Raw genomic sequence first — 19,494 nt, forward strand, 5'->3', positions numbered from 1 at the left:
GCGGAAGAAATCTCGGAAACTACCACCTGTAGCTACCTGTGGAACTCCTTGAGGATGCAACCCACCATTCCACTACTGCATCATCTGTTGCATGAATTGATTTTGTTGTTGTTGCATCTGTTGCATAAACTGAGGCCATTGAAAACCTTCACTACCACTTGGCGGTTCAGAGTCCGAGTTCTGAGTTCTAGGCCTACCACGACCTCTGCGTCCGTCAGCCATGATCCTGAATGTCATACAAATAGGATTAAGTTGATCAGGCTCAATACTACGAATATAACACCAAGGACAATGATGACAACCCACATATGAGGCAGAAAGGAATACTTATAATATTTCATGGCTAGGTCGAGGATACGACCTGCTCTGATACCAACTGTAACACCCACATATAATATATGTCTAGAATACATATTATACATAGTGTAAAACTGGTACTGAAATACATAAGTGCCTAGCAGCACATCATACATATACAATACATGCCCAAAATAACATAATATGGCATAAGTGTACATAAGAGTGCCCAAAATAAAACTACTGAACTAGATCATTAGACAATGATCTCAAAAATATCTACACAGCGGAAGAAAAGCCATCAGTCCTCAGGTAAGCAAGACATCACTCTATCTTGCCCTTACCCTTATCCTGTTCAGAACCACCTGAAAAAAATAATCAACAACATGGGGTGAGATAACAATCTCAGTGGGTTCCCTATCTTATGGGTCCACTCGACTCTACAGGGTTTTCTAATCAATATTCAGCTCATGTCCAACTCAAGTCGACAAGGGAACGAAGACTTGAGCGATGGGGAACTAACTCGCAATTGTATGGCAACATGCAACTGAGTTCTCATAACTCAACCACGATCATTATTCAGATCACGACGCATCAATTCCCGAACGGACTTACGTCTAAGCCATACCCGGTTCATGCATGCTCGTATGATTCGACTTTCGCGGTGGATATCCGGTCCCCCTATGGGACTTAAACCCACTATTGAGAACCATCACTCGTATGGGACTTTACCCACTTTGAGTCTCTTTCACCGTATGGGCCTTATCCCACTTTGGTGTCCACCTTTCCCCCATGTCCGCCATGGTTGGGGCTCAAACCCAATTGAGGCTCGAATCATTGGTCCCACATCCCAATGCTTACACGTCTAAGCATACCAATAGAGATGTGTACCACCACAGAAAAACACACATTCTGAATACATGATCGGTTCCATAATCATCGGTTCCACGAACCATAACAAATTCATCAATCACAGGTGACTTCATTCACCACATTACATAAATAATAACATGGCATGTTCCATACAATGCGTCTCATACACATAACTCACATATGTTCCATAACCTAGATTATCCTTCTAAGTTATTAATCATATTATACTACTAGATTTCCTCACTCTCCTTTGTAAGGTTTTTAATCATGTTATTTCACAATCAAACATATCAACCATGTTTAGTTTTCATCTTAATAAAATTCATGGCATTTATAAATCACATCATATTTTATAACATGGAATAATAATAATAGCCATTTACGTTATCTTTCTAACGCATCCGGCCGTGTTCAAAATGGAGGTATAATACTCAATTAATTCATCAATCTATCTTAATCAAGATTTAGGTTAATATTTATTCATTGCATAAGCATTCAACAACAACCTCTCTAGCCTAGTGGTAAGGCATGTATAGTTTCAAGGAGGTCCTGGGTTCGAACCCCACTGGTGACAAATTCTGCACAGATATAAAGAAATTGAATAGGAGAAGTTGTTGAAGATGAGATGAGGATGAAGATGATGGTGTTGGTTCCAAGTTTTCCTTCTTCTTCTTCACTAACCTTGTTTTCCTTCTTTCTCTTAAGCTTTCCTCTTTCTTCCTATACTTCCTGATACATAGAACAAGTAAAGTGGCTTATGGTGGTAGTAGGTAAGAGATATTAATTAAGTCAACCTGAACTCACTATTTGCTCTATTTATCCCAATTGACAACTTTTAGAGCACATAGGAACTCAGTTGATCTCAATTAATTGGAGTTTAGGCATTTAAGAGAACACGGGGTATTACATCCTCCCCCCTTAAATAAAAATTCGTCCTCGAATTTAAATATTACCTGGAAAAGATGAGGGTAAGCTTCTCGCATTTCTGACTCTAGTTCCCAGGTGGCGTCGCCTGGGTGTGATTCATCCCACTGAACTTTAACAAGAGGAATCTCCTTATTCCTTAACACCTTAACTTCTCGTCCTGTAATGCAACTTGGTAGAGGTTCGAAGGTCAGATCTGCTTCTACTTCTCTTGAACTTGGAAGAATAGGCTGAAGAGAATCTGGAATGAACTTCCTGAGTTGAGATACGTGAAAAACATCATGCATTTCTGATAGAGAAGGTGGTAAGGCTAATCTGTAGGCTACTTCTCCAATTCTCTCTGTAATCTGGTATGGCCCTATGTATCTCGGACTTAGCTTCCGTGACTTAAACGGTCCTTTCAATCTCAACCTCGGAGTCACCTTCAAAAATACATGATCACCTTCATCAAATTCCAAAGGTCTTCTCCTGTGATCCGCATAGCTCTTTTGGCGATCTTGTGCTTTCTTTATCTTATCACAGACCATCTTTATCTTTTCCGTCGTCTCTTGAATAATCTCCGGTCCTAAGATCCTTTCTTCTCCAACTTCTGTCCAACATAAAGGTGTTCTACACTTTCGTCCATACAAAGCCTCATAAGGAGCCATCCCAATACTTGCATGATAACTATTGTTATATGCGAATTCAATCAATGGCAAAAGCTCCCTCCAATTCCCCCCACTTTCAAGTACACAAGCTCTTAACATATCTTCCAGTGTCTGTATTATCCGTTCAGTCTGACCATCTGTCTGGGGATGGTTAGAGGTGCTTAAACACAATCTCGATCCCATAGCTTGTTGGAATGCTCTCCAAAACCTTGAAGTAAACTTTGGGTCTCTATCGGACATGATGCTAGTAGGAACACCGTGCAACCTAACAATTTCTGAAATGAACAACCGTGCAAGATGACTTGCCTTGTAAGTAGTCTTCACGGCCAAAAAGTGTGCGGACTTAGTCAACCGATCCACAATCACCCAAATTGAATCATAACCACCTTGAGTCCGAGGCAACCCTACCGCAAAATCCATTGAAATACTATCCCATTTCCAAACTGGAATTCCTAAAGGCTGTAATAACCCACCTGGCTTCTGATGTTCAATCTTTACCTGTTGGCATACAATGCATTCCGACACATACTCTGCGATATCCCTTTTCATTCCAGGCCACCAATAGTCCTTCTTCAAGTCTTGATACATCTTCGATGAACTTGGATGTATAGTAAATGCCCCTTTGTGAGCTTCCTCTAAAACTTTCCTTTTTAGCTCCACATCATCCGGAATACAAATCCTTTGATTAAACAGAATAACTCTGTCCGGTGACTGAGTGAAACCTGGTTGAGTCGACATCTTTTGCAATTTCTCATCTATCATTTGTCCTTGTCGGATCTCTTCCCTTAGGTTAGAGGTAACATTCAAATTTCCCATTATCACACCATCCTGCGTCCAACTAAACTGAAGATTGAGATCTCGGAACTTTTCCAACAACGCATATTCCAACATCATCAATTCAGCTTTATGTATCTCTTTCCGACTCAAGGCATCCGCAACCTTATTTGCCTTCCCTGGGTGATACTTAAGCTCAAAATCATAGTCCTTCAAGTATTCCATCCATCTCCTCTGTCTCATGTTTAACTCCTTCTGGTCAAATAAGTATTTCAAACTCTTGTGGTCACTAAACATCTGAAAATGCACCCCATACAAGTAATGTCTCCAAACTTTCAATACAAAGACAATAACAGCCAGTTCAAGATCATGAGTTGGGTAGTTCTCTTCATGAGGCTTCAACTGACGGGAGGCATAGGCTACAACTTGACCATTCTGCATTAACACCCCTCCTAATCCTTTCTTAGAGGCGTCACAAAATACTTCATAAGACTTACTAGGATCAGGGATGACTAAAACAGGGGCAGTCGTCAGCTTCTCCTTCAAACTCATAAAACTCTTCTCACACTTTGAATCCCATTTGAAAGAAATTTCCTTTCGGGTAAGTCTAGTCATTGGTAACGCTATCTGTGAAAATCCCTTTATAAACCTTCGATAGTAACCTGCCAAACCTAAGAAACTTCTGACTTCGGAAGCATTCTTCGGTCTCTCCCAATTGATAACTGCTTCAACTTTAGATGGATCCACCGATACTCCTCCTTGTGATATCACATGACCAAGAAACCTTACTTCATTCATCCAAAATTCACACTTACTTAACTTGGCAAACAGTTGTTTCTCTTGCAGTATTGATAGAACAATCCTTAAGTGTTCTCCGTGCTCTTGAGGAGTACGAGAATAAATAAGAATGTCATCAATAAAGATCACCACGAACTGGTCCAAGTAGGGTTGGAATATCCGATTCATATAGTCCATGAAAACAGTTGGGGCATTCGTTACACCAAACGGCATTACAAGGAACTCATAATGGCCATATCGGGTCCTAAACGCGGTCTTCGGCACATCCGAACTCTTAACTCTTATTTGATGATAGCCCGATCGCAAATCAATCTTCGAGAACACACAGGCTCCTTTCAACTGATCTAACAAATCGTCTATCCGAGGCAGAGGGTACTTGTTCTTGATGGTAGCTTTATTCAATTGACGATAATCAATACACAACCGCATACTACCGTCCTTTATCTTTACTAGTAACACTGGAGCTCCCCATGGTGAGACACGTCGGATAAAGTGCTTGGTCAACAACTCTTCCAATTGATTCTTCAACTCTCTCAACTCTAGTGGCGCCATGCGATACGGAGAGACGGAGATTGGAGCCGTCCCAGGTACCAGATCAATAGAGAATTCCACTTCCCTTTCAGGAGGAAGAGAGGAGACATCCTCAGGAAAAACTTCCGGAAATTCACAAACAACAGGGATTTGTGTAACATTCAGATTATCGCTAGATTCCTTGGTAAGAGCCAAGAGAACTGACTTTTCATTCTCAAACAAGAAATTAACCATGCCAACCGTACCTTCCAAGATTGTAGTTAAGACATCCTTTGGAGTAGCTTCACTAGATGGAATGATAATCAACTTCTCTTCACAACCAATAAACACCGAGTTGGCAGAAAGCCAATCCATCCCCAAAACAACATCAACCTTCTTAAGTGGTAAACAAATAAGATCAATCTGAAAAACTCTACCATTCACCGAGAGCGAACAATTTTCACAAATCAACGGTGTCTCAACCGCATCATCCATGGCGGTAGTAACCACCATAGGAGGAGACAAGGGAATTGCTTGCAAGCCAAGACGCTTCATGCACCGAATTGATACAAAAGAGTGTGTCGCCCCACAATCAAACAATACAAAACAAGGATGATTATTGATGAAACACGTACCAGCAATTAAGGCATTGTTGCTCTTAGCCTTCCTTGCATCCAAAGTATAAACTCGACCAGCGCTCCTCCCCTGTATCTGATTCTTATTCTGAGGACATTCCCTAGACATGTGTCCCTCCTTGTGACATGTAAAACACCTAATTCCACTTACAGTACATTTTCCAAGATGATACTTCTTACATACTTGACATTGAGGAGGTTGGTTAGGTCTTGCATGTTGCACCTGTTTCCCTTGAAAGCCTGGGATCTAGGCCTGAACTGATTTCCTGGCCTTCCTTGGTCTCTCTGCCCACTCCTGTACTGATCCCTTTCTTCCTGAACCTTCTTCAAACTGTTCTCAGCCACATAACATTGTCTTAATAGTTCAGCATAAGAAGTGAATTCCCTTTGAGAAACACTATGAGAAATTTCACCCCTCAAACCAAAAAGAAACTGATCAATCTTCCACCTCTCATCAGGAGCGTACGCGCTTTCCATGCCGGTTATCCACTCCTGAGCCTTCAAAGGATTCAGCCCACCATGGAATTCTGGGGGATTCATGCGGAAGAAATCTCGGAAACTACCACCTGTAGCTACCTGTGGAACTCCTTGAGGATGCAACCCACCATTCCACTGCTGCATCATCTGTTGCATGAATTGATTTTGTTGCTGTTGCATCTGTTGCATAAACTGAGGCCATTGAAAACCTTCACTACCACTTGGCGGTTCAGAGTCCGAGTTCTGAGTTCTAGGCCTACCACGACCTCTGCGTCCGTCAGCCATGATCCTGAATGTCATACAAATAGGATTAAGTTGATCAGGCTCAATACTATGAATATAACACCAAGGACAATGATGACAACCCACATATGAGGCAGAAAGGAATACTTATAATATTTCATGGCTAGGTCGAGGATACGACCTGCTCTGATACCAACTGTAACACCCACATATAATATATGTCTAGAATACATATTATACATAGTGTAAAACTGGTACTGAAATACATAAGTGCCTAGCAGCACATCATACATATACAATACATGCCCAAAATAACATAATATGGCATAAGTGTACATAAGAGTGCCCAAAATAAAACTACTGAACTAGATCATTAGACAATGATCTCAAAAATATCTACACAGCGGAAGAAAAGCCATCAGTCCTCAGGTAAGCAAGACATCACTCTATCTTGCCCTTACCCTTATCCTGTTCAGAACCACCTGAAAAAAATAATCAACAACATGGGGTGAGATAACAATCTCAGTGGGTTCCCTATCTTATGGGTCCACTCGACTCTACAGGGTTTTCTAATCAATATTCAGCTCATGTCCAACTCAAGTCGACAAGGGAACGAAGACTTGAGCGATGGGGAACTAACTCGCAATTGTATGGCAACATGCAACTGAGTTCTCATAACTCAACCACGATCATTATTCAGATCACGACGCATCAATTCCCGAACGGACTTACGTCTAAGCCATACCCGGTTCATGCATGCTCGTATGATTCGACTTTCGCGGTGGATATCCGGTCCCCCTATGGGACTTAAACCCACTATTGAGAACCATCACTCGTATGGGACTTTACCCACTTTGAGTCTCTTTCACCGTATGGGCCTTATCCCACTTTGGTGTCCACCTTTCCCCCATGTCCGCCATGGTTGGGGCTCAAACCCAATTGAGGCTCGAATCATTGGTCCCACATCCCAATGCTTACACGTCTAAGCATACCAATAGAGATGTGTACCACCACAGAAAAACACACATTCTGAATACATGATCGGTTCCATAATCATCGGTTCCACGAACCATAACAAATTCATCAATCACAGGTGACTTCATTCACCACATTACATAAATAATAACATGGCATGTTCCATACAATGCGTCTCATACACATAACTCACATATGTTCCATAACCTAGATTATCCTTCTAAGTTATTAATCATATTATACTACTAGATTTCCTCACTCTCCTTTGTAAGGTTTTTAATCATGTTATTTCACAATCAAACATATCAACCATGTTTAGTTTTCATCTTAATAAAATTCATGGCATTTATAAATCACATCATATTTTATAACATGGAATAATAATAATAGCCATTTACGTTATCTTTCTAACGCATCCGGCCGTGTTCAAAATGGAGGTATAATACTCAATTAATTCATCAATCTATCTTAATCAAGATTTAGGTTAATATTTATTCATTGCATAAGCATTCAACAACAACCTCTCTAGCCTAGTGGTAAGGCATGTATAGTTTCAAGGAGGTCCTGGGTTCGAACCCCACTGGTGACAAATTCTGCACAGATATAAAATTAAATTCTGTTTCAGTGTTAACCGGTTAACGCGCACGAATTTGCCCAAAAAGTGAATTCGCTAATGGTTAACCGGTTACCTCAAACTGTTAACCGGTTAACACGCATATTTTCATTGTTTTCCACTTCTCAAAACACCATTTTCCTCTGTAACTCCATTTCCAATCAAACCCACACTCCTTCTTCCAACATAGCAAACCATATTATCATACCAATCACAAAACACATATTCATGAAAATCAACAAGAGCAAGAACATATTCATCTTATAGCATGGATATTCATGATTTATCTAATATTCTACAACCCTAATTTTTTTCTAGAAAACTAAAGTTTCTAACTAGAACCCACCTCAAGAAATTGAAGAGGAGAAGTTGTTGAAGATGAGATGAGGATGAAGATGATGGTGTTGGTTCCAAGTTTTCCTTCTTCTTCTTCACTAACCTTGTTTTCCTTCTTTCTCTTAAGCTTTCCTCTTTCTTCCTATACTTCCTGATACATAGAACAAGTAAAGTGGCTTATGGTGGTAGTAGGTAAGAGATATTAACATGTGGTCACCAATTACCACGAGTAACATGTGGTTGGAAAAGGTTACAGGTAGTAACAAATATCTCAAGTGACACAACACTTGTAGTATTTGTTCTACCGGAGCTATTGACCCATTATTAGTGTTACCAAAATGTCCCAATTAATAAAAGGTCAGTTCCACATGATATTAATTAAGTCAACCTGAACTCACTATTTGCTCTATTTATCCCAATTGACAACTTTTAGAGCACATGGGAACTCAGTTGGTCTCAATTAATTGGAGTTTAGGCATTTAAGAGAACACGGGGTATTACATCCTCCCCCCCTTAAATAAAAATTCGTCCTCGAATTTAAATATTACCTGGAAAAGATGAGGGTAAGCTTCTCGCATTTCTGACTCTAATTCCCAGGTGGCGTCGCCTGAGTGTGATTCATCCCACTGAACTTTAACAAGAGGAATCTCCTTATTCCTTAACACCTTAACTTCTCGTCCTGTAATGCAACTTGGTAGAGGTTCGAAGGTCAGATCTGCTTCTACTTCTACTGAACTTGGAAGAATAGGCTGAAGAGAATCTGGAATGAACTTCCTGAGTTGAGATACGTGAAAAACATCATGCATTTCTGATAGAGAAGGTGGTAAGGCTAATCTGTAGGCTACTTCTCCAATTCTCTCTGTAATCTGGTATGGCCCTATGTATCTCGGACTTAGCTTCCGTGACTTAAACGGTCCTTTCAATCTCAACCTCGGAGTCACCTTCAAAAATACATGATCACCTTCATCAAATTCCAAAGGTCTTCTCCTGTGATCCGCATAGCTCTTTTGGCGATCTTGTGCTTTCTTTATCTTATCACAGACCATCTTTATCTTTTCCGTCGTCTCTTGAATAATCTCCGGTCCTAAGATCCTTTCTTCTCCAACTTCTGTCCAACATAAAGGTGTTCTACACTTCCGTCCATACAAAGCCTCATAAGGAGCCATCCCAATACTTGCATGATAACTATTGTTATATGCGAATTCAATCAATGGCAAAAGCTCCCTCCAATTCCCCCCACTTTCAAGTACACAAGCTCTTAACATATCTTCCAGTGTCTGTATTATCCATTCAGTCTGACCATCTGTCTGGGGATGGTTAGAGGTGCTTAAACACAATCTCGATCCCATAGCTTGTTGGAATGCTCTCCAAAACCTTGAAGTAAACTTTGGGTCTCTATCGGACACGATGCTAGTAGGAACACCGTGCAACCTAACAATTTCTGAAATGAACAACCGTGCAAGATGACTTGCCTTGTAAGTAGTCTTCACGGCCAAAAAGTGTGCGGACTTAGTCAACCGATCCACAATCACCCAAATTGAATCATAACCACCTTGAGTCCGAGGCAACCCTACCGCAAAATCCATTGAAATACTATCCCATTTCCAAACTGGAATTCCTAAAGGCTGTAATAACCCACCTGGCTTCTGATGTTCAATCTTTACCTGTTGGCATACAATGCATTCCGACACATACTCTGCGATATCCCTTTTCATTCCAGGCCACCAATAGTCCTTCTTCAAGTCTTGATACATCTTCGATGAACCTGGATGTATAGTAAATGCCCCTTTGTGAGATTCCTCTAAAACTTTCCTTTTTAGCTCCACATCATCCGGAATACAAATCCTTTGATTAAACAGAATAACTCTGTCCGGTGACTGAGTGAAACCTGGTTGAGTCGACATCTTTTGCAATTTCTCATCTATCATTTGTCCTTGTCGGATCTCTTCCCTTAGGTTAGAGGTAACATTCAAATTTCCCATTATCACACCATCCTGCGTCCAACTAAACTGAAGATTGAGATCTCGGAACTTTTCCAACAACGCATATTCCAACATCATCAATTCAGCTTTATGCATCTCTTTCCGACTCAAGGCATCCGCAACCTTATTCGCCTTCCCTGGGTGATACTTAAGCTCAAAATCATAGTCCTTCAAGTATTCCATCCATCTCCTCTGTCTCATGTTTAACTCCTTCTGGTCAAATAAGTATTTCAAACTCTTGTGGTCACTAAACATCTGAAAATGCACCCCATACAAGTAATGTCTCCAAACTTTCAATACAAAGACAATAGCAGCCAGTTCAAGATCATGAGTTGGGTAGTTCTCTTCATGAGGCTTCAACTGACGGGAGGCATAGGCTACAACTTGACCATTCTGCATTAACACCCCTCCTAATCCTTTCTTAGAGGCGTCACAAAATACTTCATAAGACTTACTAGGATCAGGGATGACTAAAACAGGGGCAGTCGTCAGCTTCTCCTTCAAACTCATAAAACTCTTCTCACACTTTGAATCCCATTTGAAAGAAATTTCCTTTCGGGTAAGTCTAGTCATTGGTAACGCTATCTGTGAAAATCCCTTTATAAACCTTCGATAGTAACCTGCCAAACCTAAGAAACTTCTGACTTCGGAAGCATTCTTCGGTCTCTCCCAATTGATAACTGCTTCAACTTTAGATGGATCCACCGATACTCCTCCTTGTGATATCACATGACCAAGAAACCTTACTTCATTCATCCAAAATTCACACTTACTTAACTTGGCAAACAGTTGTTTCTCTTGCAGTATTGATAGAACAATCCTTAAGTGTTCTCCGTGCTCTTGAGGAGTACGAGAATAAATAAGAATGTCATCAATAAAGATCACCACGAACTGGTCCAAGTAGGGTTGGAATATCCGATTCATATAGTCCATGAAAACAGTTGGGGCATTCGTTACACCAAACGGCATTACAAGGAACTCATAATGGCCATATCGGGTCCTAAACGCGGTCTTCGGCACATCCGAACTCTTAACTCTTACTTGATGATAGCCCGATTGCAAATCAATCTTCGAGAACACGCAGGCTCCTTTCAACTGATCTAACAAATCGTCTACTCCTAGGGAGCCCTTTTCACGCTTGTTGTATAATATTGTTATTTGTTATGACATAAGTATTGTGCAAACATGATTGGGATGATGAGAAAAGAATATACAATTTTTATTGTTGGGTTTGAACGGATGAACCCGCTGCCTACGTACCTTCCATCAAAGGTAAGGATCAAAACGCCGTAGTTCGGCTAAAAGATTTCCAAAAGTTGGTGGATTCAATTTTAAACACAAGCACTGAGGCTTTTCATTATCAATGGGAGAAAACTCGACCAAGACCAACATCCACCATGCGAGGATAGCTTCGACGTACTAGAGGGGTTAGCCCTGTTTTCAGTACGGAAGTCTTACTATCGACTCACTAAGGATAAGGTGAGGTTTACATCAACCACAAAGATAATTGAAACCTATGGCTAATGCATGAAAAGATTAACAGTGGACAAAGCCAAAACAATTGAATGGGTGAAGTTAATTGATTGTGATTGTGAAAGTAGGGTCAAAGTATGATTAAGATTGATTCAAAAGAAGTATTATGAAATGGAGTTTGAAAAAAAAAGTCAAGGACTTGGGGTCCAGGTTTTTGGTTTGAAAGCATGAAGATGTTTGCACAATATCTATGTCAAGTTTGAAAAGTAATGTGTGAAAAGGTTTAGGACATAATGAGGATGAATGGATGAGGATGGATTGTAAAACTTCTTAGAAGGTTCACTTCTTGAAATCATATAGGAGATGATTCAAGTGTGTCCTTTGGAATGGGCAATGGATAATAACAAACAAACAAGAAAGTCAACAAAAGCGGATATCGGATGCCAATCACTGGGCTTATACCAATCTCCTAAAATAAAACTGGATATCAGATGCCACTCAATGGTCTTACACTAATCTCCTCAAACAAAGAAGTAAAAGGTGGATACCGGATACCAATAGATGGATTTACACCAGTGTCCTAAAACAGAAATGGAACTTGGATACCGGATGCCAATCTGTCTGGACTTATACCAATATCCAACATATGATCATAGGAAAACAAATGCCAACTTGCAGGGGCTTACAATTGCATCCTCACATAAACAAACAAAAGCAAAATATGGATGTCAGATGCCAATCTGTCTGGGCTTACTCTAACCTCCACAGTATGGTCCTAGGAATACAAATGCCAACTTGCAGGGACTTACAGTTGTATCCTCACATACAACAAACAAAACAACATATGATCATAGGAAAGCAAATGCCAACTTGCAGGGACTTACAGTTGCATCCTCACATACAATCAAATGCATCAAGCAAAGATAAGATGAGTGGCCAAGGTGATGGTCTTATACTCACTTCCATATCATATGAGCAATGGCCAATGAATGGTCTTACAATTGTCCTCAATGGGCAAACAACCATGATAATGTCACAGAGACAAATGAGATGATTATGCATTAATGAGCAATAAATGATGATAAATGCACAAAGCATGCAAGCAAACATGTGTATATGAAGCAATCAAGCAATCAATGAGAATCAAACAGCACACTCTATAGCCAAACAAGGGGGCTCACACAAGAGGGTTAGGCACTGAGGCCAACTGGAATAGGGTAAAAAGTTGCTCTTAACCTTGCCATTGAGAGGCTAAGGTGAAGCAGATGAAAGGAGATGAGGGGTGTGCCTCATTGCTCTTATCCCTGGTCAGGGAGAGCATCTGAATATCAGAAGGTGTGGGAGTTCAGAAAGTAGGAACTCTCTCCACATATTAGACTCGACTCGACTCTACAGGGTTTTCTAATCAATATTCAGCTCATGTCCAACTCAAGTCGACAAGGGAACGAAGACTTGAGCGATGGGGAACTAACTCGCAATTGTATGGCAAAATGCAACTGAGTTCTCATAACTCAACCACGATCATTATTCAGATCACGACGCATCAATTCCCGAACGGACTTACGTCTAAGCCATACCCGGTTCATGCATGCTCGTATGATTCGACTTTCGCGGTGGATATCCGGTTCCCCTATGGGACTTAAACCCACTATTGAGAACCATCACTCGTATGGGACTTTACCCACTTTGAGTCTCTTCACCGTATGGGCTTATCCCACTTTGGTGTCCACCTTTCCCCCATGTCCGCCATGGTTGGGGCTCAAACCCAATTGAGGCTCGAATCATTGGTCCCACATCCCAAGCTTACACGTCTAAGCATACCAATAGAGATGTGTACCACCACAGAAAAACACACACATTCTGAATACATGATCGGTTCCATAATCATCGGTTCCACGAACCATAACAAATCTATCAATCACAGGTGACTTCATTCACCACATTACATAAATAATAACATGGCATTGTTCCATACAATGCGTCTCATACACATAACTCACATATGTTCCATAACCTAGATTATCCTTCTAAGTTATTAATCATATTATACTACTAGATTTCCTCACTCTCCTTTGTAAGGTTTTTAATCATGTTAATTTCACAATCAAACATATCAACCATGTTTAGTTTTCATCTTAATAAAATTCATGGCATTTATAAATCACATCATATTTTATAACATGGAATAATAATAATAGCCATTTACGTTATCTTTCTAACGCATCCGGCCGTGTTCAAAATGGAGGTATAATACTCAATTAATTCATCAATCTATCTTAATCAAGATTTAGGTTAATATTTATTCATTGCATAAGCATTCAACAACAACCTCTCTAGCCTAGTGGTAAGGCATGTATAGTTTCAAGGAGGTCCTGGGTTGAACCCCACTGGTGACAAATTCTGCACAGATATAAAATTAAATTCTGTTTCAGTGTTAACCGGTTAACGCGCACGAATTTGCCCAAAAAGTGAATTCGCTACCGTTAAACGGTTAACACGCATATTTTCATTGTTTTCCACTTCTCAAAACACCATTTTCCTCTGTAACTCCAATTCAAATCAAACCCACACTCCTTCTTCCAACATAGCAAACCATATTATCATACCAATCACAAAACACATATTCATGAAAATCAACAAGAGCAAGAACATATTCATCTTATAGCATGGATATTCATGATTTATCTAATATTGTACAACCCTAATTTTTTTCTAGAAAACTAAAGTTTCTAACTAGAACCCACCTCAAGAAATTGAAGAGGAGAAGTTGTTGAAGATGAGATGAGGATGAAGATGATGGTGTTGGTTCAAGTTTTCCTTCTTCTTCTTCACTAACCTTGTTTTCCTTCTTTCTCTTAAGCTTTCCTCTTTCTTCCTATACTTCCTGATACATAGAACAAGTAAAGTGGCTTATGGTGGTAGTAGGTAAGAGATATTAACATGTGGTCACCAATTACCACGAGTAACATGTGGTTGGAAAAGGTTACAGGTAGTAACAAATATCTCAAGTGACACAACACTTGTAGTATTTGTTCTACCGGAGCTATTGACCCATTATTAGTGTTACCAAAATGTCCCAATTAATAAAAGGTCAGTTCCACATGATAATTAATTAAGTCAACCTGAACTCACTATTTGCTCTATTTATCCCAATTGACAACTTTTAGAGCACATAGGAACTCAGTTGGTCTCAATTAATTGGAGTTTAGGCATTTAAGAGAACACGGGGTATTACATCCTCCCCCCCTTAAATAAAAATTCGTCCTCGAATTTAAATATTACCTGGAAAAGATGAGGGTAAGCTTCTCGCATTTCTGACTCTAGTTCCCAGGTGGCGTCGCCTGGGTGTGATTCATCCCACTGAACTTTAACAAGAGGAATCTCCTTATTCCTTAACACCTTAACTTCTCGTCCTGTAATGCAACTTGGTAGAGGTTCGAAGGTCAGATCTGCTTCTACTTCTACTGAACTTGGAAGAATAGGCTGAAGAGAATCTGGAATGAACTTCCTGAGTTGAGATACGTGAAAAACATCATGCATTTCTGATAGAGAAGGTGGTAAGGCTAATCTGTAGGCTACTTCTCCAATTCTCTCTGTAATCTGGTATGGCCCTATGTATCTCGGACTTAGCTTCCGTGACTTAAACGGTCCTTTCAATCTCAACCTCGGAGTCACCTTCAAAAATACATGATCACCTTCATCAAATTCCAAAGGTCTTCTCCTGTGATCCGCATAGCTCTTTTGGCGATCTTGTGCTTTCTTATATCTTATCACAGACCATCTTTATCTTTTCCGTCGTCTCTTGAATAATCTCCGGTCCTAAGATCCTTTCTTCTCCAACTTCTGTCCAACATAAAGGTGTTCTACACTTCCGTCCATACAAAGCCTCATAAGGAGCCATCCCAATACTTGCATGATAACTATTGTTATATGCGAATTCAATCAATGGCAAAAGCTCCTCCAATTCCCCCACTTTCAAGTACACAAGCTCTTAACATATCTTCCAGTGTCTGTATTATCCGTTCAGTCTGACCATCTGTCTGGGGATGGTTAGAGGTGCTTAAACACAATCTCGATCCCATAGCTTGTTGGAATGCTCTCCAAACCTTGAAGTAAACTTTGGGTCTCTATCGGACACGATGCTAGTAGGAACACCGTGCAACCTAACAATTTCTGAAATGAACAACCGTGCAAGATGACTTGCCTTGTAAGTAGTCTTCACGGCCAAAAAGTGTGCGGACTTAGTCAACCGATCCACAATCACCCAAATTGAATCATAACCACCTTGAGTCCGAGGCAACCCTACCGCAAAATCCATTGAAATACTATCCCATTTCCAAACTGGAATTCCTAAAGGCTGTAATAACCCACCTGGCTTCTGATGTTCAATCTTTACCTGTTGGCATACAATGCATTCCGACACATACTCTGCGATATCCCTTTTCATTCCAGGCCACCAATAGTCCTTCTTCAAGTCTTGATACATCTTCGATGAACCTGGATGTATAGTAAATGCCCCTTTGTGAGCTTCCTCTAAAACTTTCTTTTTAGCTCCACATCATCCGGAATACAAATCCTTTGATTAAACAGAATAACTCTGTCCGGTGACTGAGTGAAACCTGGTTGAGTCGACATCTTTTGCAATTTCTCATCTATCATTTGTCCTTGTCGGATCTCTTCCCTTAGGTTAGAGGTAACATTCAAATTTCCCATTATCACACCATCCTGCGTCCAACTAAACTGAAGATTGAGATCTCGGAACTTTTCCAACAACGCATATTCCAACATCATCAATTCAGCTTTATGTATCTCTTTCCGACTCAAGGCATCCGCAACCTTATTCGCCTTCCCTGGGTGATACTTAAGCTCAAAATCATAGTCCTTCAAGTATTCCATCCATCTCCTCTGTCTCATGTTTAACTCCTTCTGGTCAAATAAGTATTTCAAACTCTTGTGGTCACTAAACATCTGAAAATGCACCCCATACAAGTAATGTCTCCAAACTTTCAATACAAAGACAATAGCAGCCAGTTCAAGATCATGAGTTGGGTAGTTCTCTTCATGAGGCTTCAACTGACGGGAGGCATAGGCTACAACTTGACCATTCTGCATTAACACCCCTCCTAATCCTTTCTTAGAGGCGTCACAAAATACTTCATAAGACTTACTAGGATCAGGGATGACTAAAACACGGGCAGTCGTCAGCTTCTCCTTCAAACTCATAAAACTCTTCTCACACTTTGAATCCCATTTGAAAGAAATTTCCTTTCGGGTAAGTCTAGTCATTGGTAACGCTATCTGTGAAAATCCCTTTATAAACCTTCGATAGTAACCTGCCAAACCTAAGAAACTTCTGACTTCGGAAGCATTCTTCGGTCTCTCCCAATTGATAACTGCTTCAACTTTAGATGGATCCACCGATACTCCTCCTTGTGATATCACATGACCAAGAAACCTTACTTCATTCATCCAAAATTCACACTTACTTAACTTGGCAAACAGTTGTTTCTCTTGCAGTATTGATAGAACAATCCTTAAGTGTTCTCCGTGCTCTTGAGGAGTACGAGAATAAATAAGAATGTCATCAATAAAGATCACCACGAACTGGTCCAAGTAGGGTTGGAATATCCGATTCATATAGTCCATGAAAACAGTTGGGGCATTCGTTACACCAAACGGCATTACAAGGAACTCATAATGGCCATATCGGGTCCTAAACGCGGTCTTCGGCACATCCGAACTCTTAACTCTTATTTGATGATAGCCCGATCGCAAATCAATCTTCGAGAACACGCAGGCTCCTTTCAACTGATCTAACAAATCGTCTATCCGAGGCAGAGGGTACTTGTTCTTGATGGTAGCTTTATTCAATTGACGATAATCAATACACAACCGCATACTACCCGTCCTTCTTCTTTACTAGTAACACTGGAGCTCCCCATGGTGAGACACTCGGTCGGATAAAGTGCTTGGTCAACAACTCTTCCAATTGATTCTTCAACTCTCTCAACTCTAGTGGCGCCATGCGATACGGAGAGACGGAGATTGGAGCCGTCCCAGGTACCAGATCAATAGAGAATTCCACTTCCCTTTCAGGAGGAAGAGAGGAGACATCCTCAGGAAAAACTTCCGGAAATTCACAAACAACAGGGATTTGTGTAACATTCAGATTATCGCTAGATTCCTTGGTAAGAGCCAAGAGAACTGACTTTTCATTCTCAAACAAGAAATTAACCATGCCAACCGTACCTTCCAAGATTGTAGTTAACACATCCTTTGGAGTAGCTTCACTAGATGGAATGATAATCAACTTCTCTTCACAACCAATAAACACCGAGTTGGCAGAAAGCCAATCCATCCCCAAAACAACATCAACCTTCTTAAGTGGTAAACAAATAAGATCAATCTGAAAAACTCTACCATTCACCGAGAGCGAACAATTTTCACAAATCAACGGTGTCTCAACCGCATCATCCATGGCGGTAGTAACCACCATAGGAGGAGACAAGGGAATTGCTTGCAAGCCAAGACGCTTCATGCACCGAATTGATACAAAAGAGTGTGTCGCCCCACAATCAAACAATACAAAACAAGGATGATTATTGATGAAACACGTACCAGCAATTAAGGCATTGTTGCTCTTAGCCTTCCTTGCATCCAAAGTATAAACTCGACCAGCGCTCCTCCCCTGTATCTGATTCTTATTCTGAGGACATTCCCTAGACATGTGTCCCTCCTTGTGACATGTAAAACACCTAATTCCACTTACAGTACATTTTCCAAGATGATACTTCTTACATACTTGACATTGAGGAGGTTGGTTAGGTCTTGCATGTTGCACCTGTTTCCCCTTGAAAGCCTGGGATCTAGGCCTGAACTGATTTCCTGGCCTTCTTGGTCTCTCTGCCCACTCCTGTACTGATCCCTTTCTTCCTGAACCTTCTTCAAACTGTTCTCAGCCACATAACATTGTCTTAATAGTTCAGCATAAGAAGTGAATTCCCTTTGAGAAACACTATGAGAAATTTCACCCCTCAAACCAAAAAGAAACTGATCAATCTTCCACCTCTCATCAGGAGCGTACGCGGCTTGTCTAGAATACGCAGCCATATCTTCGAACTTTTCAGCATACGCAGCTACTGACATAGCTCCCTGCCTGAGCTGTTGAAATTCAAACTCTTTCTGAGTCCTCAAAGAACTAGGAAAGTACTTATCCAAGAAAACAGTCTTAAAATGCTCCCAATCTCTAGGTATTCCTTGATTGGTCATAAGAGTTGAAGCACTCTCCCACCATCTTACAGCTGGACCCTTCATCATATGAGAAGCAAACACAACCTTATTTTCTTCACTACAATGCACTACCTGAAAAATCCTTTCCATGCCGGTTATCCACTCCTGAGCCTTCAAAGGATTCAGCCCACCATGGAATTCTGGGGGATTCATGCGGAAGAAATCTCGGAAACTACCACCTGTAGCTACCTGTGGAACTCCTTGAGGATGCAACCCACCATTCCACTGCTGCATCATCTGTTGCATGAATTGATTTTGTTGCTGTTGCATCTGTTGCATAAACTGAGGCCATTGAAAACCTTCACTACCACTTGGCGGTTCAGAGTCCGAGTTCTGAGTTCTAGGCCTACCACGACCTCTGCGTCCGTCAGCCATGATCCTGAATGTCATACAAATAGGATTAAGTTGATCAGGCTCAATACTATGAATATAACACCAAGGACAATGATGACAACCCACATATGAGGCAGAAAGGAATACTTATAATATTTCATGGCTAGGTCGAGGATACGACCTGCTCTGATACCAACTGTAACACCCACATATAATATATGTCTAGAATACATATTATACATAGTGTAAAACTGGTACTGAAATACATAAGTGCCTAGCAGCACATCATACATATACAATACATGCCCAAAATA

General features: G+C 40.6%; 1 pseudogene; it reads right to left on the bottom strand.

The window, feature by feature from the left end:
- Positions 1–16,090: 16,090 nt before the first annotated feature.
- LOC127122038 (uncharacterized) lies at positions 16,091–19,222 on the bottom strand (annotated as a pseudogene).
- Positions 19,223–19,494: the final 272 nt, after the last annotated feature.

This window comes from Lathyrus oleraceus, chromosome 2, assembly GCF_024323335.1.
Source record: "Lathyrus oleraceus cultivar Zhongwan6 chromosome 2, CAAS_Psat_ZW6_1.0, whole genome shotgun sequence".
In the NCBI taxonomy this organism is placed as follows: domain Eukaryota; kingdom Viridiplantae; phylum Streptophyta; class Magnoliopsida; order Fabales; family Fabaceae; genus Lathyrus; species Lathyrus oleraceus.